The sequence below is a fragment of the Leptinotarsa decemlineata genome, unplaced genomic scaffold, assembly GCF_025532065.1.
Source record: "Leptinotarsa decemlineata unplaced genomic scaffold, Ldec_3_MD MMD2_tig00001719_RagTag_RagTag, whole genome shotgun sequence".
NCBI lineage: Eukaryota > Metazoa > Arthropoda > Insecta > Coleoptera > Chrysomelidae > Leptinotarsa > Leptinotarsa decemlineata.
The window spans coordinates 2,570,424-2,595,367 of record NW_027412569.1 but is presented as its reverse complement, the minus strand read 5'-3'; the positions used below and the strand labels follow the sequence as shown (position 1 = coordinate 2,595,367).

General features: G+C 35.1%; 1 protein-coding gene and 1 pseudogene across 1 annotated transcript in view; both read right to left on the bottom strand.

The window, feature by feature from the left end:
• Nmdar2 (glutamate ionotropic receptor NMDA type subunit 2) overlaps positions 1–24,944 on the bottom strand; it is a 521,025-nt gene that overhangs the window by 415,792 nt on the left and 80,289 nt on the right.
• LOC111504391 (probable aconitate hydratase, mitochondrial) lies at positions 18,229–20,660 on the bottom strand (annotated as a pseudogene).

Below are 24,944 nucleotides of genomic sequence, written 5' to 3'. Positions count from 1 at the left end.
GCTCATACACGAATTGATATGAGTCAATGTTCTGTAACTTGACGACAAACATGTTCGGTTCGTTACGGGGTGTCATAGTTCGCTTACAGGAGCGTTCTGAGTTTTGTGCGTATCAATTATTTTGTAGCATAGTCTAACGAAATACGATACGATGCAGCATTCAACAGGCAAAGATACACAATACCTACAATTCCGTCCCAACTGGTCGAAGTGCGTAACGTCGATGCTTGTAACGGTGTTTGTAGCGGTTACGCGTGTACTGATTGTAACATTGTGACTCACCTGTTACGTTACGTATCATTTAATGGGAAGAGGAGCGCCTTTGAAGCTCGTATCCGTATGAAGCAATGACCTTCAACATTGCCAAGTACATGTACGGCTCGTTGTGAGATGATGCAGTATACTTACGAAATCATTTTTGATTTCAGGCAAATCAATTGTTCCGTAGCGTAACCAATACGAGGTACGAGACAACAACACGTGCAACAGGTTGAAACACGCAACGAATACATAATATTCGTTTCAACTTATTGTCTTGCGTAACGTTACAGTCCTTTCATAACTGTTACGCGTATTAAAGTGGTTATCGGTAGTCGTAATGTAACATATATATGTTTACGTTACGAGTGATTTGTTACAAATGGATGTACATTAGTCAATTGAAATTGATTGTTCTTCTCGACTAGTACTTAGCATTTTTGGTTGTTTACTTTCTCTTCTCGTGAATGAAAATATGTTCATAGAATTAGGAATCACACGTTGAAAGGTAAGACCTCCTTAGTCCTCAGCTCGCACAAGTTTCTCAACTTCTGAGAGTTGTCGTTCGTATGGGGGCGGCAGCTCATTAACGGAAAAACAGATTTTAAATAGATTTTAATTATTGAGGTAGATATATAGGCAACAATGATAAATGGCTGATTGGGTAACAGTATCAACTTTTTCATAAAAAAAAGTGTTTTCTTGCCAACGTTCCGACTTTAATCAAATTCTTCTTTAGGGCTCAAACAGTAGTTTCTTCGTTTCATGTTTCATGTCGTTTTGTGTTGGTGTTGTCTCGAAAATTTGATTGCTGCCAAGTTTTGTTTTGAATGTATCTAATGTGTCTAATGGTTTTCAAAATAGTAATATTAACACGAAGAAACTACTTTTTGAGCCCTGAAGAAAAATTTATTTAAATTCGGATGTCGGCAAGAAAACATTTGTTTTTTTCAATGGATACTGTTACCCAACCAGCCTTTTTTTAGAAAAATAATACTAATATTCATGAATGGAAAACTGCCCAACAGTTTTCCATTTATGGAGCAAAATAAACAACCCAATTATACAAGCACTATATCATTCATATGCAAAAGAAATGAATTTCATATTGAACAAAAAATATGATGATGATTAAATATAAATCATTATTAATCTTCCATATCTCACAAATATGCCTGATACTACAATAAAAGATATCACAATAAATTGGTTTGAGCTTTTTCACACAAAAAAGTAATATTTTTTCTAGATTTTGATCTTGGTACAAGAAATTCTATTGCAGAAAGTGATTCAAGAGAATCAATTCTCCCATTCGACAACTTATGTAAAAAAACACATGCTCAGTTTTCTTTTTTTATATTGAAAAACAACTGTTCGCATTCGTTTAATTTGATTTTAATTTTGAGGGTACACCAGTAGTTTTGAAACTCAAGTATTTCAAAAACTTCTTTTGCGCTCATATTGTAACTTTGACCTTACTAGGCTTAAATTTAGGGAAATTGGAGATGACATATCATTGAAATTTCCACAAAAGCGATAGGCAGAGTTAACAATAAAATTAATATGATCAATCAAAGTAAGTTGTAGGCATTTTCTTGCGGTAGCAGTCGTTTGAAGTGTTCAACTTCTGTTGCAATCTAGTACACTCATCTATATCAATAACTTCAAATCATCTGAAAACATCAATTTACTTCAGTATGATGTATTGCGTGAATCATTCAAGGAAAGTATTGAAAGTAATGGTCCAAGATCAGATCCTTGAACGACTCCACCAGTGGTATTAGAAATATTTGAAGAGAAACTGTTACGGTTGACATACTGCTTTCTATGATAAAGATAAGATTCTGAAAGATTGATATAGATTTCATTTTCATACCGGAAATATATTAGTATTTCACAGAAATACTACAATAATGGAATAGATGACCAAGAAATGTATGAATTATATTACCGAATGAAATATTTTCGATTGAATAAATCATCTATTCCAATCATATTTCATCCACAGGCAGAACCAACATTCTATTTCAGTTTCTATATATGAATTGAATAGTGGAGAACTGAATTCATATAACTAATGAGACATTGCACCCCCATCAAAAGCATGAAAAGGAAAAAGACGCTCTGAACTCCACGAACTGATTCAAAGGCTCTTGCGGCATTATTCTTCCTACGTTTTCAGACAGTTTCCGGTCAATTTGAGGAAAGTTACAAACTTGAAACTGATTTTTACAGTGCTCCAGGCGGATGAATAGCTATTCAGGGTCGATAATTTCCATTAGGAGAGGCTCCAAGTGTTTTGTTGCTTCTGAAACTGCGAATATTCTTTCACCAAAAATAATAATCGCACTAGAGAAAATTTTGTTATAGAATTAACAATAAATAAATGATGTATATGTATTTTCGAGTCCTGAGAAATAACTGGCTTTTTCGTACAGTTTCAAGTTGTCTTTGACTGTTTTCATCAAAAATATATTTTTTTAAATCTTCACTGGAAGATTTTTCACTCAGTATTTCAACGGATATAAGCGAAAAGTGGCTAACAGCAAGAGAACTCAGCTTGGGTATATGTATGAGTTAGTATAAACCTAACCTTTCAATGACTTGCATTGATTAATTCGAGTAACACTTTATAATGAGATTCTCACCAAATAGTTCACAAAACCGCAACGCATGTTTCATCAAACAAGATCTTCCACAGACGTATTCATACACATCTGTAACAAATGACTCGTAACGTAACAGCAAACTTGTTAAGTTACTGAATAAGCAATATCGGAAAGTTCATTAACAGATCAATCTTTAGAGTACTATTTCCATAAATAATAACTGAGTGAACAGAACCACTTTCAAGGACTTGGGATCCAACATAAGACACACCAAAGTCCCATCATTGGTGCTAGCCTGAATCACTCAACTGCCTGGAAGTGAATATCTGGTGTCATCTGCCCCTACGAACGAATACGCCTATAGGATCAAAAGAAAACTTCGAAGATAAAAGCCTTCCCAAGGCGGTTGATTGCAAAAAGTTTTGATATCGTCCGAATGAGATTCGTCTTCTATCTTTCACTGCAGCTTTCAAGGAAGGCAACTAGGTGAACTTGTGATCCAACAGTGAAAGCTGCAGTCAAAAACAATTGACTGATTTAATTAGGCTGTCGATGTTGAAACTTTGCAACTAACAGCTTTGCAACTAATTGCCTTGGGAAGTCTGGTTCAATATTCATGGATTGAGTATAGTACCAATCCCGTAGATGGCGTTTTCGTAGCAAGAGATATCATCACTTTGATTCTCAGGCTTGTCCGCAGTAGCAGACGGAACGTCGGGTACAAAAACCTGCAGATCACGGCTAATAAACCCGGAAAATGGGACGATTTGAACGGTTTATATTGTTTACATAGTGTCTAATCACGTTCACGAATGTTTATACCGTTTTCAAACGGTTTTATTCAGTTGGTCTTGTTTGGTTGGGTCGATTCCAGTAATTAATTTTGACCCCCGATTTGATATTTGGTACATACATTGAGTTTTGATGAAAATACACTTCAATAATTTCTCTATCATTGTTAATCCAAGATGGCTGCAGCTACAAAATGTCGGATTACATATTTGCTCACAATTACCTCAATATGGGTATCAAATGACAGTGATTGACTAGTACTATAGTGAATGAATATTACTGGAGTTTTTCACCAACACCAAACCGTTATTGTGACACCTCGATACGTGTTTTCATCACCAAGTGATCATCTTCAAGAGGAAGATCAAACTGATTGGTCTCTTTCAAGAGGAAGATCAAACTGATTGATCTTCCTCTTGAAGATGATCATTTTGTGATCGAAACACGTGTCGAGGTGTTGAAATAACGTTTGGTGTTGGGAAAAAAGTCCAGTAATATTCATTACTACACGAAAGGTTCCAAACAGTGCATCACTAGTACTATAGTAGTACACTATCGAAAGGATGCAAATCCAATATAATCTATACAAAGAACCTTGTCAACTCAGCATTGGGATACAAGCATGGATCTTCCACCCAAGTCAAGATTTTGTATATCTTATCCACCCTAAAGCCATACAGTTTCCAGCAAAATTCAATAATGGGACGCCTGAAAGGAGGATGTTACCTTGATTTTGTCTTGGGCTTCCACTGCCCACAAAATGCAAGGCAGCACTGCTGTCCTATGAATGACAATCCACCAGAGTTGAATGTAGTCAAGCTAAGGATTATCAAGGTCTTACCTTTCAACGTGCACGGAAAAATGAGAGCTTCCAAAAACTTGTTGCTTGCGTTTGAAACAACTACATCAGACAATCATTTGTTTCCTTTTCTCAAAGTTGGTAAAAAATAAGTGAAGAGGAAATTCCGTTGATTTGGCATTTCTGGATACGTTTCCAGGAATTTTTCGGACTAAGTTTTGGCGAAGGTGTCCTTCGCCAAAATAGTCAATTCTATTTGAAAATCACTGATAAAACTGTACAAGAACTGCATTTCTCCAAACTAAAATGATCAAATTTCTAATAAAAAAGTATTTTAGAAAATTGTAAACATCTGCAACTAATTTTTTCCTGTTATCAGGTTGAAAGCTAAACGGGTTTTTGCAAGTTAAGGTTTGTGTTTTTTAAATGAACATATTTTTAGAGAATTTACCGAGAGTTCTGACACGGTTATTTCAACACGCAAAAATTGCAATATTCTCGATTCTCGTTTTACCAATTACGCTGGCTGTCAAAACTAATTTTTTTTGACAGATTGATGGGAGCCTTCAAAAATTTGTTTCCTGTGTTTGCAGGGTGTTTTGAGCTCTGCCTCCTACTCTCAAAGTAGTAAAAAAACTGAAATCACGGTGAAGAGGAAATGCTGTTGATGATTCGGCATTTCTTGAATTTTCAGGATTTTTCAGACGGAGTTTTAGCGACGGTCTTGCCGGTTTTTGGCGAAGGTTTTAAGCTCATTCGCCAAAATAGTGAATTCCGGCGAAGCTAAAGCTAACCGGAATTCATTCTCCAAAGTGAAATGATCAAATTTTAATTTGGAATGTTTTGTCACGATTTTAGGAAAATGAGACAAATTCGAATGTCCTTCCAAATCAAAAAGTATTTATGAAAAATGTAAACATCTACAACTTTTTATTCCTGCTATTACACTAAGAAGTGGAAGAATTTCGGCCAGTTGAAGTTTGTGACTATTCAATGAACATATTATCACATAATTCACTGGAAGTTCTGACGTGGTTGATTCAACACGCCAAAATTGCCATACTCTTGTCGATGCTCGTTTTATCAACTACGCCAGCTGTCAAAACTTTGTTTCCATTCAGTTGACTTGCAGTGTAAGACAGGACAATTTTCAAGTTTGGTTTCTTTAATATTCGTGGACTGAGTTTCCTGTCGTTCCAATAGATAGCGTCCGTGTGAGTTTCATAGTCAGACTTGTCTTCAAAGGACAATTAAGTACAACAATGCATCCGTAGCTCAGCGGAGCACCACTGGTGGAACCTTGGCGAGTCGAAACTGCTCTGCCTGGTGTTAGATCATGAATACTGTGTTTTTTTGCCTCTGTTTTTCCGCTAAAAATATACAACTAGTCCTGTATATTCTTTCATTTTCCATTTCATTAGATTTCCACCTTTCATAATGTGATTCATGTTGTAGACATGAATTCATTTATCGAACAAAATACACATTGAAAACTCCATAACACAATTTATATTTCCACTACATTCTCATTAACTGAATTCAATTTTTAATTCACCACTGAAATCCAAGATTTTCTTAGGAGAATGGAACGTTGCCAGAAGTCTGTTTATATTGAAGAAAAGTGATGATTATGAAATCACAGCTTGAGAGCAATCTCCATAAATTTTCATTTAAAATTTTCCTCATACTGCTTCATAACTATTACAGAGAGTAAATTACAAAACTTATTTCATGAGATACATCTACGATGGTACGTAAAATATGTACCTAATTGAATAGAACTGGCCGATACTTGATGAAAATCCATTTTTCACTATAAACGGTTTTACAAAAACCGCGACACGTGTTTCGCTACACCAGTAGCTTTCTCGACTGTAAAAAAGACACGTGTCGCGGTTTTCGTAAAACCACTCATAGTGAAAATCATTAAATGAGTTGTATTATTTACTTTTGAATTGAAATGAAAGTATTATTGAGAAACATACTGTTTAAAGTGCATTTCAAATTATTGACAGATATTTCAACATACTGTTTTACTTAGCATTCTACTTTTCAATAATGACGGTAATGAAAGGTAAGACCTCGTTAGTCCTTAGCTCGCACAAGTTTCTCAACTTCTGAGAGTTGTCGTTCGTCAGGGGGCGACAGCTGATTAACGAAAAAACGCATTTTTAACAGATTTCAAACAGATAATAATAATGAAATCAACAGATCTTTATTCATCATAATGAGAAATGAACAACTAAAAGATATAATAACACAGAGTGTGATGAATAGGCAAGTTTCAGCTATTATAACTACTTCCAATCCTCACCTTTCATAAATAAATAATGAATTATTATAAAAATAATACAAAATAATGTTCAACGAACATTGGAGGAAAATCAGTTTTTTATCGACCATTTTTTGGGTATTTGTTACCTTCCACAATCTGAAAAATATAAAAATTATAATGGAGAACTTTATACAAGTGTAGAAGGGCAAACTTTTCAGTTTACTTCGATAAGTTACTGCGTAAAAAATCAAAGCATTTTCCACAAAGAAAATTCTTCTATTTATCTATTGTTGTATCTAACAATTGTTTAATAAATAGAAGATTTTTTTTTAGTGGAAAATACTTTGATTTTTCACGCAATAACTTATCGGGGTGAACTAAAAAGTTTGCCCTTCTACACTCTTATAAAGTTCTCCATTATAATTTTTATATTTATCAGATTATGGAAGGTAGCAAATACCCAAAAAAAGGTCGATGAAAATAATGGTAATAAGTCCTACAATCGCGGTATGGAAAAACAAGATCTGGGAAATGGCAACCTTCATGAAAGCCTGAGAAAAGCAATATAATGTTAAATTACGGCCTACTTGACATTGAATCACTACAGGAAAATTCCCAAGACGCTTTCAGAGCGGTTCCTTCGCGAAAGTAGCGATTCACGTTGGGATTGAATCGCTTGAGCTTAAGTTCATTTGGAAAAACGTCCTCAGGAAGTTTATTCCACACATACGCAACACTCCAAATGAAATAGTTTTCAAGCAGTGAAGTTCCAGGTTTATTGATTTCAATCTCAAGACGATGAGCAGCCACAGTCTGTCGCGTATTTCTTATAAGTACCGCTATTGGTGAAATCAAATGTGCCAAATCACCTCCTGTGAAAGTATCTATAAAAGAGAGACAATTCTCCAACCTTTCTTCGATGTTGCAGACTATCAAGAGTGATGTTCGAGTCTCCAATTAGGCGGATTGCTCTTTCCTGGATGGAATGCAGTTCAGGGAATGTTTGGGGGCAGAGCTCCGTACATGGGAACAATACTCCAAAGAAGGTCTGATCTGAGCTTTATAAAGCACCTTAAGTTGCTGAGATGCAGTTTTCTAGTTCGGAACAGTGTTCCAAGCTTTTGAGAAACAGCCTTTACAATTCCAGTGATATGATTTTGACTGTCCGATTTAACCCCCAACAAACTTACCGAAGCAGAAAGCGGAATTGTCTGACCTGACATTATTATATCCGGTTTAGAGACAGTTACTTTCTTGGAGAAAACCGATGCCTGGGTTTTCATGGCATTGCATTGAACTTTGTTACTTTCACTCTGATTTACTGCTGCCGGTGAAGATGTGCATCTGGGTATTTTTTTGAGATTCTGAGAGGTAGCTGTTTAAAATCTATCTTTAAGGTGTTATACAATTCAGCTGCCATATATGAGAAACCACATGCATAAAAAGCCAAATTAGGATTTGATACGAACGGGAGGTGTTTATTGCGACTAGTATTATTGAGATAAGGTGGAGTTCCGGTTTGCAAAATGTTAAAAATAAGAAGGTGCAGTTGTATAAGAGCATTCACTTTCAGTCAACTGAAATTCTCAAAGGATGAGATTCTGTAATCGTAGTCACGGATTCCATATGGGAATCGAATACAACTATTTCGTATTTTCTGAAGACGCCAAGCATCAGTTTGTTGTAAAGCTGATCCTCAAATGCAAACTAGGCTAGTTTTGAGAGAATCAGAGACTCGCAAAGGATGAGTTTCAAGTTTTCAGGTAATAAAAGTCTCTTAGGATATAACTATCTCAAAATATTGAAAAAAGTCTTACTTGTGTGATTGATATGTTTTGTGAATCTGAGGTGAATCTACGAATTCATCACTATTCATTACAATTCAATTTTTTTTTGTCAAATTCAATTCCAAAACTCATTACGCTCACCAACAATTAATTCAAATAACTCTCCACGCACAAGTATATATTCTTCTGTGGGTTAACTGTCATATTCACCATACATTCGTTCATTTATTTATTCATCCATTCATTGTAACACAAAATCATGCTTATGAAAATATATGTTATTATTATCATCATCAATTACATTTATTTGTTTGCCTCTTGTATTCGATTCCATAAAAAAAATAATCTGCATATCATACCATTTTTCATTGTATGTTTTTCTCTGGATAGCCAGCATTGAACTAAAGGAAGTTTTCATAGTAAAGTATAATTTTGATCATAATTTGGACAAGACTTAAAATGAAATTATGTTCGAAGCAGTGATGGTGTAGTGTTATTGTGTGTTCTATATTCCAGAAAAACGGCAAATCAAAATGGGAACTGGGAAAATTTCTCGTTACAAATTGTCATTTATTGACATGTGGAAGCAATAAAACGGAATAAACCGGTTTTATTGTATTTGTCAGGAAGCCAACTAGTTGGCTTCACTTCCGCATTTAGAAATTGGACGAATATAAGAGATTCTTCGAAACTGTGTATCAGGTATTACGATGATAATGTTGTTGATGTAATATCTGGTATACAAATTGTATGAAAAAATTCAATTCAATGATTTCGGATATACACAGTAAGATCTGAGTAACTTTTTGCAAACGATATGATTTTGATATGAAAATCAAAGAATATGCATTAAATTTTGAAACGTGATTCAAAAAAGCAAATTGACCACTCAAAAGTTGAAATGAGATCCATATGTATACACATATGTATACATAGATTCAGAAAATGACACGGCAGGGGCCAATAAGGCGATGCATTTTTTTTTTATTTTTCTATATGCTATCACAAACTCCAAAAAATGTATGCCTCTAATCTATCAGGTATGCACATTCCACAGCATGATTTCGTGTGTTCTGTATGACAATCGGCAGAATATCATCTGTCCTTCCACCTAACCCAATACAGACTACTAAATGTCAAGACAAAACCAACACAAAGTGAATTTCAATTATATCACCTTAAGTGTTGATAATTTCACTAATCTTATATGGACAGCTATTTGATATATTGCAGTTGAAAGGCAAAAAGTTAAATTTTATTTCGAATGACTGTAAGAAGACGGTGGTCAAACCATTTTTCCAAAAATTTAAAGTCTTTTTCAACCTTGTTTTAAGCAAACTCCTGGTTTCTGCCTCATTTAATATTGCCTTGTCATCATCATAACCAATAATCTTTCCCTCACTGTACAATTTGAATGAATAATCAATATGAATGTCGAACAATAAAAGTCCCAATACTGTGCTTTGGGGAACATCAAAATCAACTTGCTCTTGATCACTTGTGGTATCGTTCACTCTCACAGCTTTCTTTCGAAGTAACATTTGAAAAATTAAATCTGTTTTAAATCTGTTTTTAAATCTGTTTTTTCCGTTAACCAGCTGTCGCACCCCAACCAACGACAACCTTCAGAAGTCGAAACTTGTGCGAGCTAAGGGTTAACGAGGTCTTACCTTTCAACGTGTGATTCCTAACACGAGTTGGACGATAGCAAGTGAAGATCGATCGTTCAGACTAGGGCTTGAACCACCGACCAACACGGCAGTCAATTCGAGTGAGTGAACAAAGCACCCACGCCGAACCGCTTGGCTGCCGACCGACCGAATGCCTTTGTTTTCTAGTGTTTGTAAGAGCAGACGATGATCAACAGTACCAAATGCCTCAGTTAAATCTAAGAAGAAGCAAAGAGAGGGTTCACCTCGTTCTGAAGATTTGTGTATCAGTTCCGATAATTCAAGTATTGCGTCTTCTGTAGATGTTTTTCCTTCAAACCCAAATTGTCCAGCTGAAATGAAATTATATTCATTCACGAAAAAATTTTGCTTGTGTTACAATAATTTCAGAAAGATGTGTGATGAGAGAAATTGTCTAGCTGAAATGAAATTATATCCATTCACAAAAAAATTTAGCTTGTGTTTCAATAATTTTAGAAAGATGTGTGATGAGAGAAATATGTCTATATTCATTTATTTGTGTTTTGTTTGAGTTTCTACTGAAAGCATATCAATAATGATATTTTATTCATTAAAATAGTAAATTGATGTTTGTAGCCGTTACTACGTGGTAGGAAATTACAATGAACAAAAGAGAATTGGAACTCTATGTTTTTTAGCACTTTCATTTGTAACTAACGTTACAGCAGTTTCGTCCTTGAAGTCAAGAGTTCAATGTATAAGTTTTCAATCTCATACGTTAGTTACAAGTGAGAGTGCTAAAAACATAGAAAGTTTCAATTCTCGTTTCGTCATTGAAATAGATTTAAATCATTCATTCACAAATGGTGCATCCATTGTTATAGATCATCATGAATTCATCCATTCATGAAGTGAACAAAGACAAATATTTTCTTCAGATGGCACTTACTGATGGAAAATGAACACAAATCCACGGAGGAAATATCAAGACGAAAACACAGCTATGAGTATTAAAATCAATGACGAACATTCCATTCCACTTCAGTAAGCATATGAGAGCAAAGTTCCTTAATACGAATCCTTGTGGAGTCTGGGGTTGCAGATTACTTCACTGAAGAATTCATTGAACGTGACGCGTTTCGGAATATGGTGATGAAAGCAAATTAATGCGAAGCTGTTATGAAATGATTCCAGGTTCAGATGTTCTTGAAGGGAGACAATTCATATAATAAATTCAGGAACGGTACTTGTATTATGAAAGACTCTGAATGATTATAATTCAAAACTAGCCGGCCCAAATAGCTTTTGAGTTAGTGAGAGTTTGAAATGAATAATGAACGTTGAATGACACATCAATAGTTTCACCCACTATTGGGACTTTATAAAATAATAGTGAGATTGGGTGGGCCAAAAAATCAACTATTTTTCTTCACTACATACTCTGAAAAATAGGTTGATACACACCTCATAAAAATCACTTCAAGTATGAGCTCTCAATTCCAATAGGAATGTCCTCCACAAATCAGTTTTCAATTTTTTCCCTATTATTAGAAAGAATAATCCATATCTTGGTATTCACTGTTTGGAAAAAAAATCCATCTCATATCTATAGAAAATTGAATTTTCTGAAAAAAAGTCCTTCTACAATTGTTTTGTAAACCTAGCCGTTCAAAAGTTATAAAAGATTTGACTTACATTATTTTCAGGCAGATTTTTTTCTACTGAGTTTTATAACTCTTCACCAAAAATTCATTATGATACGTGCACCTCATGGTTTCACAGGAAATTTACTGGTTTCTTATGATTAGTCGATTGAATCAACCGTTTGAAAGATATTTGTCATCAAACTTCAATGCATATTGATTTTAATAGTTTTTCATTAGACCAATTCCAGTTGAAATCATGAGTTCCGGGAAGAACCGTACAAACTTGACTTTCTATGAACATAGGAATGTTTTGAACTGCTTTCCAGTTTTTGTTTAGTCCTAAGCACGTGTGGGTACATTGGAACAAAAATTATTGCATTTTTTCCAACTGAGAGAGACATTCAAAACCACTTAAAATGCAGTAAGAAAAGGGTAGATACTAAAGGTTAATTGAGAATAGAAAACATAGGTCGCTTAAGTTTCAGACAAACGATAGAAGCCATGTGATTCAAAACAAAACTCCCCTCGAACAACAAAATTTATGTATTTTTGAGGGTAATTTTTTTGATTATGTTTAGAACAAATGCCATGGAAATAAATAACAACACGATCGAGATTCCTGAATGTGAAAGATAAAATTTATGGGAATATTATGAGAATAATACATTTCAAATGAATTTTCGAAAACAGAAATTCTATAGCATTAACTTTCACGACAGAAACTCAAACACATGCTCAAGACTGAAAATAAAACTGATGAGAAAGTTCGAAACATTTCATTGTTCATAGACATATTTACGATTTTTTCCGAAGCTAATAAATTGAATTCGAAACTGTTCGAGTTATTAATGAAAAACTGTTGAAATTATTGTGTATTGAAGTTTGACGATAAATATCTTTCAAATGGTTGATTTAAGCGATTATTCATAAAAAATCATTTTTGTAGAACAGTGAATTTTCTACACAAATATGAGGTGCGCGTATCACAAAGAATTTTTTTTTAACGAGTTATAAAATCCATATAAAAAAGAAATCTGTCTAAAAAAAATTAAACTTCAACATTTAAGCCATTAGTGCTCATTGGCAATATGAGTTACCACTGTTTTCAAATCAACGGCATGTCAAATTTTGTTAAGTTATGTCTGAAATTTCATCATGAACGTGTTGTACAAGTCTTACTCCGACATTTTGTGAAGAAAAATATTGTATATTCCATCTGAGATTTTTTAAAGTTTACTTTGATTTTTGTGAATTTCAGAGCTCACGAACATTCCTATAAAAATGTAAGTATAATTTGTTGTTCTCACTAAAATATTCTTATGCATCTGTTAGAATCAGTTACTAAGATATATATATATATATATATATATATATATATATATATATATATATATATATATATATATATTTGTGAGGTTTTGTGGCAAGTAGATGAATTTTGTTCTCGGTATTGTTGTATCAAGTATGTAAATTCAGATGGCAACTATAGTTGCCACCGAGCTGTTGGGTAGCCATGTAAAGATGGCACGTTAACAGTTGATGAAATGCTGAATACCTACGAAGAGTATTACGGTGAACGAATTCCTTGTATCAGATCTATTAGTATCATTCCTCCGCATGAGCTTCCGAATGATAAAGATGAAGACTCTGATTTGTCTGATGATGAAGTGGACGGAAAGCCAGCACATTTGCCTGGCCGTATACTTCGAAGTAAGGCTGTGGTTACTTTTGAAGAATCACAGGAGGAGCAGAATGAATATACTCAATCTGAGTAAAATCTATATACTCAAATGGAAGATATTGTGAATTCTCAACTGAGCAGAATGATGACATTCATATGGAAGAGAATGAGGATCCCAAACCTTCTACTTCAAAGCGCGTTCGTCTGCAGAAGAAGAAAAAAGTCCTGCCATCAAAATCAACTCGGTCTTCACACAAACAACATGCCTGGAAACTGCCATCTATAGAGAAACCTTGTGAACCACTCACTATAGACTTTCTGAAGAACACTGTTGCTTTGCCTTTAGATGCCTTCAAGTGTTTTTTCACTGACCAATTGGTGAACCATATCGTTACACAAAGTAATCTTTATGCCGGCCAAAAAGGAGAGCATCACGTGCATTATGTTGTTGAATGGATATCATAAGTTACCTAACAAGCGTATGTACTGGCAAGAAAATCCGGACTGCAACGTGACCATCGTTTCGGAGACAATGCGCAGACGCAGGTTCGAAGAAATCTTACGGTATATTCACCTGAATGATAACACAAATATTGACACGGATAGTTTTTATAAAGTAAGACCTCTTTTTGATTATTTGAATGAGTCATTCAAGCAAGTTCCATGTGAAGGTTCTCTTTCAATTGACGAAAGTATCATACCATATTATGGCCGTCATCACGCGAAACAGTTTATTCGCGGAAAACCTATAAGGTTTGGGTTCAAGATGTGAGTGATAGCTAAGTCGAATGGATATATAATGCATGTAGAACCTAACTGTGGATCAAACACCAAATTGCCTGATACTGGTCTTGGTCAGGGAGGTGATGTGGTAATTGGTTTGGTGGATCACTGCAATGTTCCCAAAGGAACGAAACTATATTTCGACAATTTGTTCACTTCAGTTTCTCTTCTGGAAGAGTTATGTAAAAGGAAATTGGGAGGAACCGGTACTCTACGAGAAAACAGAATAGGCAAAGCTATGAATTTCCCACCCAAGAAAGAATTCAAGAAGGTTGAAAGAGGAAAATTTGTAACTGTTGGAAATGGAAAACTGATCGCAGTTTCCTGGAATGACAATTCTGTGGTTACCGTTCTGTCAAACTGTGATGAAGTAAATCCACTCAGGAGTATTCAGAGATATAGTCGTACAAAAAAAAGATAACTGTGAAAATACCTAACCCAATATCTCAATACAATTCAAATATGGGAGGGGTTGATCTCAATGATCAATCCACAAGTACCTACAGGACAAGAATAAGAATCAAGAAATGGTGGTGGCCTATGTTTGCTTGGAGTGTGGATGAATGTTGCGTACAGGTATGGCTCTTCTATAGACAGCTAGGACACGATATGCCACTTTTGCAGTTCAGAAGACAGGTTGTTCTGCAATTATTGAATTTATATGGTAATCCTGCTATCAGACCTGGACCATCATCGTCTTATTCAAGATCTGTTTCCCTTCATGACAAAAGAAGAGATGGAAGGAATCACCTTATTGTGAAAGGAGAGTCAAAGTACACGCGGTGTAAGATGTATCACAACCGTCCTGTATACCTCTGCTCAAAATGCAAAGTGCCACTTCATTCCGAATATTTTGAACCATTCCATAATATGTAATATGCTAGAGTGTAGTTTTGTATAATAAATAAAATGAATGATCAAACTTTTTGTTTATATGAATCTTCAAATGATATTCTTTATAATATCATCACCTGTTGACATACTTTAAATGCCCTAAAGGCTCAGTGGCAACTCAGGTTGCCAAGCGTTTCTGGAGTCCTTGAAAAGGAAATATTTTTTTATACATTTTTCAATTGCTCGAGTGATTATATAGTAGCAGAAAAGACTTTGCACTATCAATGAATTCAACATTTTTAGTTCTGAGCACTAATGGGTTAATAACTTTTGAACGGTGAGGTGCACAAAAAAATTGTAGGAATCTGTTTTGTAGAAGATTCATTTTTTAGGGATACATGAGATGTAATATTTTTCCAAGGAGTAAATACTGAGGTATGAATTTTTCTTTCTAATAATAAGAAAATAATGAATAATTGACAGGCGGAGGACTTTTCTTCCAAAATTAAGAGCTCATACTTGGAGAGAATTTGATGAAGTGTCTACCAACCTATTTTTCAGAGTATAAAGTGAAAAAAAAATTGTGGATATTTTTGGCCTACCCTAAGTGAGATATCTCAAGAGACAGATACTCTGACGGACTCGCTTCACCATATATCTTATCAACACAGAACAGATCATCTTAAGGAATAGAGTGGTCTAACAACTTATTTTTTACGATCTTGAATGCAATTCCGTGTTGTTGGACCTTGCACGTGGTAGTATAGATTGTTTATTTCGTGAAAATTCCGATATCATTTATTATTGATACCTTTCATCTTCTGAGGAGAATGAGGTACAACATGGCTCGTGACAGGTTTTTGGTAGTTATTGTCATCTGATTACATGACACTTCATTTTATATTCTATTGATTGCATAATCTACGAAGGAGTCTGAATATGAATTCAATTTCAAATCAGATTTTATCAATAAAACTTTTTCGTTGAACTTTTCACGAAATTTTCCATCTTATTCAACATAGAGACAGTTTTTTCTACACTCTTCAATATCTGCATGATGATTTGATGACAACTTTTTTGAGATTATCTCAAAAAAACATTGATCTTTTGATTTTTATCTGATTTTTATTCTATTCAAAAAAGGACCCCTACATGATTTTTAAGTTCAATATCCAACCAATTCGAAAAAATTGATCAACAAAATCGTTTCTGAAATATGAATTTCAACATCGAAGCTTGCCACAATATCGCAATCGTGTTAGGTTAGGTTAGGTCCATAGTGAGTGGGTCCATTCGACACTCTACCACAAACCGCAAGGTTTAATTGTGGCTCACACCTATTCACACTCGACCAAATAGACCCAGTTTCTTAACGAAGCCGATTAGTTTGTATGGTGAGTGGTTTGTATGGTGGTGGTTTGTATCATGTTTGTGACCTGAAGTGTCAACGCAAACACTGAGATTTCCCTATATCCAAAAAGAATGTGATGAGTTGTTATTCCAATCAAATGAATCGAGTCCATCGATCTCAACTAGTTCGGATCAAACAATTTTCTTAGGATTACGAATAGATAAAAATCTCAATTGGAAGGATCACTTCCATTACCTAATCTCCAAGTTGAATTCGATTGCCTTTCAATTTAGAAATTTGCTGCATATACTCAATACTGATCAATTGATACAGCTGTACACAAGTTGAAAGTAGGCTACGATACGGTGTGGTATTTTGGGGTTTATCTATCTTAGCAAAAAATATCTTCGTGGCACAAATACGAGTTTTACGATCAATGTCGGGGATTTCACAGACTGATTCATGCAAAGATATATTCAAGAGACTGAAAATATTAACATTACCATGTCTCGTCATATCAGAGTTAAGTATGCTAGTATTCGACAATAATGATGAAGTTTATATGACGGACAAACAAAATCATTGTTTCAATACAAGGCAAAAGATTCATTTTTCAATTCCATTCGGAAATTACAAAATAACTCACCAATCTCCCAGTCATATAGCTCCTAGAATATACAATGCTCTTCCTTCAAATGTGAGACACTGCATGACAGAACAATCATTCGAATATAATTTGAAATCCTTCTTGACAGAACAGTGTTTTTATAAACTGGATGAATATTTGTCGTGGCAATTTACGGTGGAATCAATTTTTCAGTATTAGTATCAGTATTATTATATTTTAAATGTAAACAAGTGACTTTTTACATATGGTTTGTAACTGTCTTGAGGAAATAAATGACTATTATTATTACTATTATATGCTTTGATAAACCATAAAAATGCGAAAATCTACTGAAAGGGTTGCGGAAAAAATGACATATGTGTCCATATTCTTTTATGGAATACATGAAATGAAAAATTGATGTATTTGATATCTGTGTCAACAACTCAGGTTATATTTCTTATATTCGAGAAATTGAAAATTTCTTCGACAGACCAAGAGTCCATTCTTTGATTGGAAAACTCGTAAAGTTCGGAATTATGATTCTCGGATATCATGCACAGTAGGATATGTGGAAAATATTTGTTTTCCTGGAACATTTGACAGAAATTGTTCAATATTCTTGGACAATCCACCCTTCCAATCAAATATTTAAAAAATAATCATATTCAAATCAAGCACTACTCTGAAAACATATCACTTCCACCTCCACGATGAGGTGATATGAAATGCAAAACTCAGATCAGGAGTCAGGTGATTTCTCCTTTAGAAGATAATTATTTTTTTTTCAACGCTCTGAAAACCAATAAGTTTTCTTCTAGAAAATGTTTCTTTTTCAATTGAGAGTTTTTTTCAGATTCATAACTTACTTTCCGTTGAGCATATAGCACAAATAAGCCTCACTTGTTTGTTCACGGTTCACCATTCAGAATTTGATATGTTTAAAAAAATCTGTTTTTCCGCAAATCAGCTGTAATAAATGAATATTGTATGAAACTGCAGTAACGCAATTACTAATAAAAGTAGCATAGACATTTATATATCTCATTTTCTCGAAGTATGTTAGAGTTGAACATGTATGAACAAAAATTTTATGAAGATACATACTTTGGATTAGTTATAGAAAATATATATGGACAAAAATTACAAGAAAAAATATACTTTGAATCACAACCGAATATAATAATGAGAGATGAATATTTTTGGTTTTTGAATACTTAAAAATTATTCAAATAATCTGTCTACATTATTGAGCTAATTCTTCCATGCGATTAAGTGCACTTCTGGCTTTGAACCAACCTATTTGATGATCGTTCAATGTATGATTCAGCAAAATTTTCTCAACTTCACCGTCGGCATGTTTGATTTTACATTCAATGGTTTTTCTGGAGTAAGATTACTTAGATTTTTTAGTGAAATTTTGTCTGAAGGTTGGATTTTTATCATAGTCGCTAGTATTGGAGAAAGTGGGAGGCAAAAGTCCTTGTTTTTTTCAGGTTAGTTTCATGGATGCGAGCAAAATATTTCACAATGATAGCACGAGCTCCTAGATATCTACGTTCAAGAGGGGTATGTTCGCGAGAACTACCTTTTCCATAGTTTTCATCATCAACGAGCTATGTCAGGTACTGCTCTCCATTCACCCATGAGTTGATTTTTTACCTTGTTAAGTTTGTTATTTTCAGCATTTGTGGCAGCTATGAACAAGTTGTTCGAAATGTAGTCCAAATGACCACGGTACTTTAACCAAAGTCCGGCAGCAGAAATATGATATGTGGTACATTTTCCTTTCACTTCGATAAGAATAGCCATATCTTTCAAGTCTTTCCCGTCCCATTTGTCGAAAGGTTTCAATAATTGGACACGCTGTGATTTTGGATCTACATCAACGGTCGAATTCGAACCATCTTCAACATATGCAACATATGTGTTCTGGCCGGGGTCAAACCCTTTGTTGGGGAGTTCATCTCCGTACGGAGGACTCAGCTTGAACTTCTTACCATCCGCTCCTTCGATTTGGTCTGTTAGAGGATTAAAGTCCAGTCTTCCTGCGATACTTAGTGCGGTTACAAGTTCTGAAGAGGTAACAAATGCGTGAGTGGCCGGATTGGCATAATCACGCCCAGTGAAGTCACGATTATGTGATGTAACGATAGTGTTTTTCTCTCCTTCCTTAACGTCTCTTTTGTCCTATTGACCGATGCAAGGCCCGCAAGCATTGGCTAATATCGTTCCTCCCAATTATGTAAAAGTTTGAGAAATACCATCTCTTTCAATTGTAGCACGGATCTGTTTTGATCCAGGTGTGACATTGAAAGGAATTTTTTATTTAACACCGTGTTTCATTGCTTCTTTAGCGATATTAGCACAATGTCCCATATCCCCATAGGAACTGTTGGTGCAACAGGCCAACAGTTCTTTTTGTCATTTTCACCCAATTTGCTGATTGGACTAGCCAGATCAGGGGTGAATGGCCCATTCACATGTGGTTCTAGGGTGTCCAGGTTGATTTCAATAATTTGATCATACTTCGCACCTTCATCTGGGCTGAGGAGAACACTCTTGTACTTGTCAGCTTCACTTGCAATGTCAGCTCGACTGGTGGCTTTTGAATAGTCAGACATACGACTGTTGTAAGGGAACACTAACGTAGTTGCACCGATTTCAGCACCCATGGTAAAAATAGTTGCCATACCCGTGCATGATACAGAAACGCAACCTGGTCCATGGTATTCGATAATAGAACCGGTACGTCCTTTCACAGTCAATATGCCTGCTAACTTGAGAATGACGTCTTTGGTGATGTCCATCCCGATAGTTTTCTTGTTAGTCGAACACCAATGACTTTGAGACATTCCAATTCCCAGGTAATATTATCCATTACATCTACAGCGTCAGCACTCCTCACTCCAATACAGAGCCCACCAAGACCTCCCCCATTTGATGTGTGGGAATCAGTTCTGTTCATCAAAAGACCAGGGAATGCATAGTTTTCCAATATAATTTGATGAATACCTGATCCAGCTGTCAAAAATCCAACGCCATATTTGTTACAGGCAGATCCTAAGAAATTATATACTTCTTTGTTAACTTCTATGCCTCGAGCAAGATCTTTCGCTCCTCCTTCATGAGCTACAATTAAACGGTCTAAATGTATGGTGCTTGGTGCAGCTATCCGCTTCAGACCACTAGAAATAAATTGCAACATTGCCATTTGTGCCAAGACATCTTGCATAGCCACTCGATCAGGGCGTAATCTCAAATAAGATTTTCCTCTTTCAATATCCCGTGTTGAAGGCTGATCAATATGAGAGTACAAAACTTTTTCAGATAAGGTTAGAGGCCTTCCCAATCTTTTCTTCACAACTTCAAAATTTTTCGTGAGTTTTTCATACGGCAATAGGTTTTTATCAAATTTGCTCATAGCAACTTTGGCCGCAGCTGCGGTTAGGGGTGAAATGTGGAAGCATCTTGACTGTATCTCAAAGAAAAAAAGGCTGCTGGCTTTACCTCCCTGGCGATGCAAAACTCGCATACAGTACTCCATGGTTGCAAAACTATTAAAAGCAAGACTGAATTAAGAAAACTTGGAAAACACGATTCCTAAGTCAATTTTCAAATCGGAATGATCAGCACGAAAGGACAGTAAAAAATTATTCCGTTTTTGTGAATTATTTTCATTAAATTGAGAAGGCATATTCTCAGAAGTGACTGATTTTTGGGAAAGAAAGGTTGTGGCTTTCTACTTCCCCATCTTCATACATACAAGGAATGTGGGAATATTTCAAAAGGAAGAAGAGGATATTTAATTTCAGTATAAACTATTCACAAAGATGTGTAAATCATGCATAAATGTTACGTACATAGCCTAACTTAAAGAAAAATCCCTCTGTTATTTGTTCGTAAATTCGGAAGGAGATTAGGCCAAGCAACGGAATATTACCGTTATACCACTTTTTGATTACTACTGCTATTCAACGTGGTAATTTCTTTAGAACAAACCGAGATATGTGTATATTCATCAGTCCCCTATCAAGGTTAATCCGCAAGTGATTGATCCACCTTCATCTTTTTCAGTGCGATTAATGGATAAAGGTCATTCTTGCCCTCCAAATATGAGCTGCAATCCTCGTGGTTCTGGTTTCTTTTCCGTGAAGGAGCATGAGCCGAATCGATTCTTCTACGGAACCCTTCATCACTTGGAAGGATCGATTGCAGCTTGAGAAATGGTTCTCATGCAGATTCTGTGGAACATGCTCTTCCTTACGAATTAGTAGACAGTTATCCTAAAAATCTTGCGAAGGAAATTAGATAGGATAATTTAGGAAACACTTGTTATATGAATAGCATTTTACAAGTTAATAATTTCAAGAACGAGGTTTCAACAATGAACGAGAACGAGAATATTTTCTACTCATTAACCAAAATCAAACACCTGTTCATGCAGCTGCAGTTTCGTAGTCTTTGAAGTTGACTAGATACTAGTTAAGACAAGAAAAAGATTGTTACGAATTCTTGGGGTTCTTGTTGAATGCTCCTCGTGAGCAGGAAAATAGCAAAATCAATACTCCTGACCGCTCTAGATGGTATGATTCCATGCAGTCTATCACGTCTTGTGTATGTAGATTTTTTTTTTGAAAAAATCCTTACTTGTTTACTCTGTAGCAAAAACGTATGTGGCTTCCTGAAACTTCAACTAGCGTTTCCTAATATGCAATGAGTATAAATTACAAATTCACTGCCAGAATACTATTCTAAAATTTCGTCCGGAATTTTTTTCGCAGAGATTCGTTGTTTCAAAATGATCAAATATAAATGAATCCACGGTTTCATGCAACAATTGGCCTACAAGAAAATGATGATAATAAACGAGCCATAAAATAGCTATGAAATCCAACATTAAAAGTCGAACGTGAATCATGGGAAACGCGATGAACACAAAGGAAAAACGAAATATATGGGGCAAGATTCAAAATGCATCGATATTACTCGATATTCTATGGTATTCACAAAGCTCAACAAACAATATTAGTTCGATACTGCAAACAAAGGATGATATTGCGTTGTGAAGAATTCAATAAAAAGACCCGTGAAATACTTCAGACGTTTATCGATCTGGAACGAACGAGAAATAATGAACCGATGAAAAGACGCTTACTGGTAACGATGACAAAAAATATTCTGATTAGTAAACGGAATAAATTCATAACAATCATAACAATCATAACAATTCTTCCTTGTTCGATGCTTTAGAGTTGAAGAAAAATATCAGAGGATACTTGCTACACAATCGGCGTTGAGTTAACAGTTCCACGAATTGTTCAAAAGCAAATACACAAAATAATTCACCATTTGAGACTGCGATTGGATACTGGAGATGGCCATTGATCCCCTAAAATAATAACACTGACCGCCGCTGCTCTGCATATATTGATTGTGACTTAGTCAAGGTCGCACTCAACTTGACTTGCGCGTTTCAATCGTTCTAGACATCGAGTCGCTTCTAGAGACTTCCAGAAACTTGCTTATCGGCTTCCAGGAACTTCCATTACGATATCAAATCAAAAGATTCCAAACCAAGTTACTTCACGACATTTAGATTGTCAGTATCCAGAATCGTATTCAAGTGATAACTAGACTTATTGGAGTCATTCGAGTGGTTTCACCTATTTTCTCTTCTCTCTCTTCGCTTCACCAAGGAAAAGCTACAAAAAGCAACAAAAGTAAATAATATAAATTTGTTACAAAAGGCTCAACTTACTGTTGGTGAGGATGGCCGTGTCGAAAAGAATGTTACATTTGAACAGTTGAAACATGTCAATAAAATAAAGTTACCATAATAAAAAAAGTTTTGACTCCTCACTGATACAAGGAAGATTATTTGAATTTACATAATAAAATCGTTATATGGTTTGAAATCATAATTTACTGGTAAAAGCCATGTGGCTGCAGACCACAGAGAGAGATAAAAAACAATTGACACTGACACAAAAGAGAACAGTTATGGTGTAAGTGTGATCAGAGTCATCTGCTGTTTTTTGAGATTATTAATGAGAAAACCCAATGTCAAATTCATGAAAAATTATTATCGAAATAAAGTAAAGCCCTGCCTTGGGGAGGTTGTATATTCGTTATTTTCTTTTTTTTTAATAATAATTTTCATATTTTGAACATTGGGTTTTCTCATTATTAATCTTACAAAACAGCAGATGTGCCATTTTGTGTGATGGTGGATGGTTTGAACTTGCGGGTATGGTGGAGCTTGTTTGTATAGGTTTCCTGTATATTGCCATTTGAAATTGTGTTTTGTTGTGGGTATATCCTATGGTTATGTCCAGGTAGTTAAGTTTTGAGTTGTGTTCTTCCTCAATGCTGAAACATAGTTTTTGATTTATTTCGCATTGTTCAGCATTGAGGAAGAACACAACTCAAAACTTAACTACCTGGACATAACCATAGGATATAACCACAACAAAACACAATTTCAAATGACAGGAAACCTACACGAACAAGCTCCACCATACCCGCAAGTTCAAACCATCCACCATCACATAAAATGGCTGCCTATAACGCATTCATATATAGAATGTTAAGGATACCACTCAGCAATGAAGCCCGAAACAAAAAACGGAAAGTCATATACCAAATAGCGAACGAAAACGGATACACCCAAAAGACAATAGATAAACTAGAAAACAGAATCAAACAAAAAATACAGAACAAGGATCAAGCCACCCCAACAGACAAAACAACACAACGATAGACAGCATTCACGTACGTAGGACACCAAACCAAAAAACTAACAAACGTCTTCAAACTACTGAACATCAACATCACATACAAGTCAAACACGAAGATAACACAAAAATAAACAACTATGGAAAAGAAGAAGACAAAGACCAAAACGGGATATACAGTATACAATGCTCGGACTGCAACAAATTCTATATCGGCCAAACCAAGAAAAAACTGATCCAAAGGTACAATCAGCACAAAAAGGCATACATAAATCCAATAGTATATAAATCAAACCTCGCAACACACGCCATACAGAACAAACATAAATTTCCCCCCACCAGAGAACATAAAACAAGTCAACAAGGGAAACCGCATGGACATTTGGGTAAACTTGAACATCCATAAATTTAACACTCATCGAAGAACAAGTACAAATCAAAACACAAGACCTCACATTCAATATATTAAACAAAACCATACACATTCCTAAAGAAGATCTAACACAAAGAATAGTACCTGATGCAGTACAAATACAGGCAAATTTACCTAAAGTACCTGAAATACCTGAGTTGAGACGTTCGGACCGTATAAAGAGGCAGACGACAGGATGACAAGTTCAGTCTGAGGAGTGTCAAGAAGATGACAGTACGACCAGCTGTCGAAAGCGCTCGCAGATAATTAATAGAAGATATAAAGCTTCAAATCCTTTTTGTTAAATTTAATATTTAAATACTGAAAATAAAGGAAAATTAGTCGCATCATTCAAATATATACATATATATGCGGACACCGCACTGTATATATATATATATATATTGGATAATGTTAGCGACTGGAGAAATGTATGGTAAAATGGATTAACAGGGTCTCTCAGTCAAAAAATCAAAAATCAAACTCTGCTTTACTTTGCCAAGCTTTCGCTTCTAATGGGAAGCTTCTTCAGGGCAGTAAAAATGAGTGAAAAACAATAAATTGAAGATAGAATTGACATAAAAGTTAACATATATACGATTTTTTTTGTATATATATATGTATATACATGTTAACTTTTATGTCAATTCTATCTTCAATTTATTGTTTTTCACTCATTTTTACTGCCCTGAAGAAGCTTCCCATTAGAAGCGAAAGCTTGGCAAAGTAAAGCAGAGTTTGA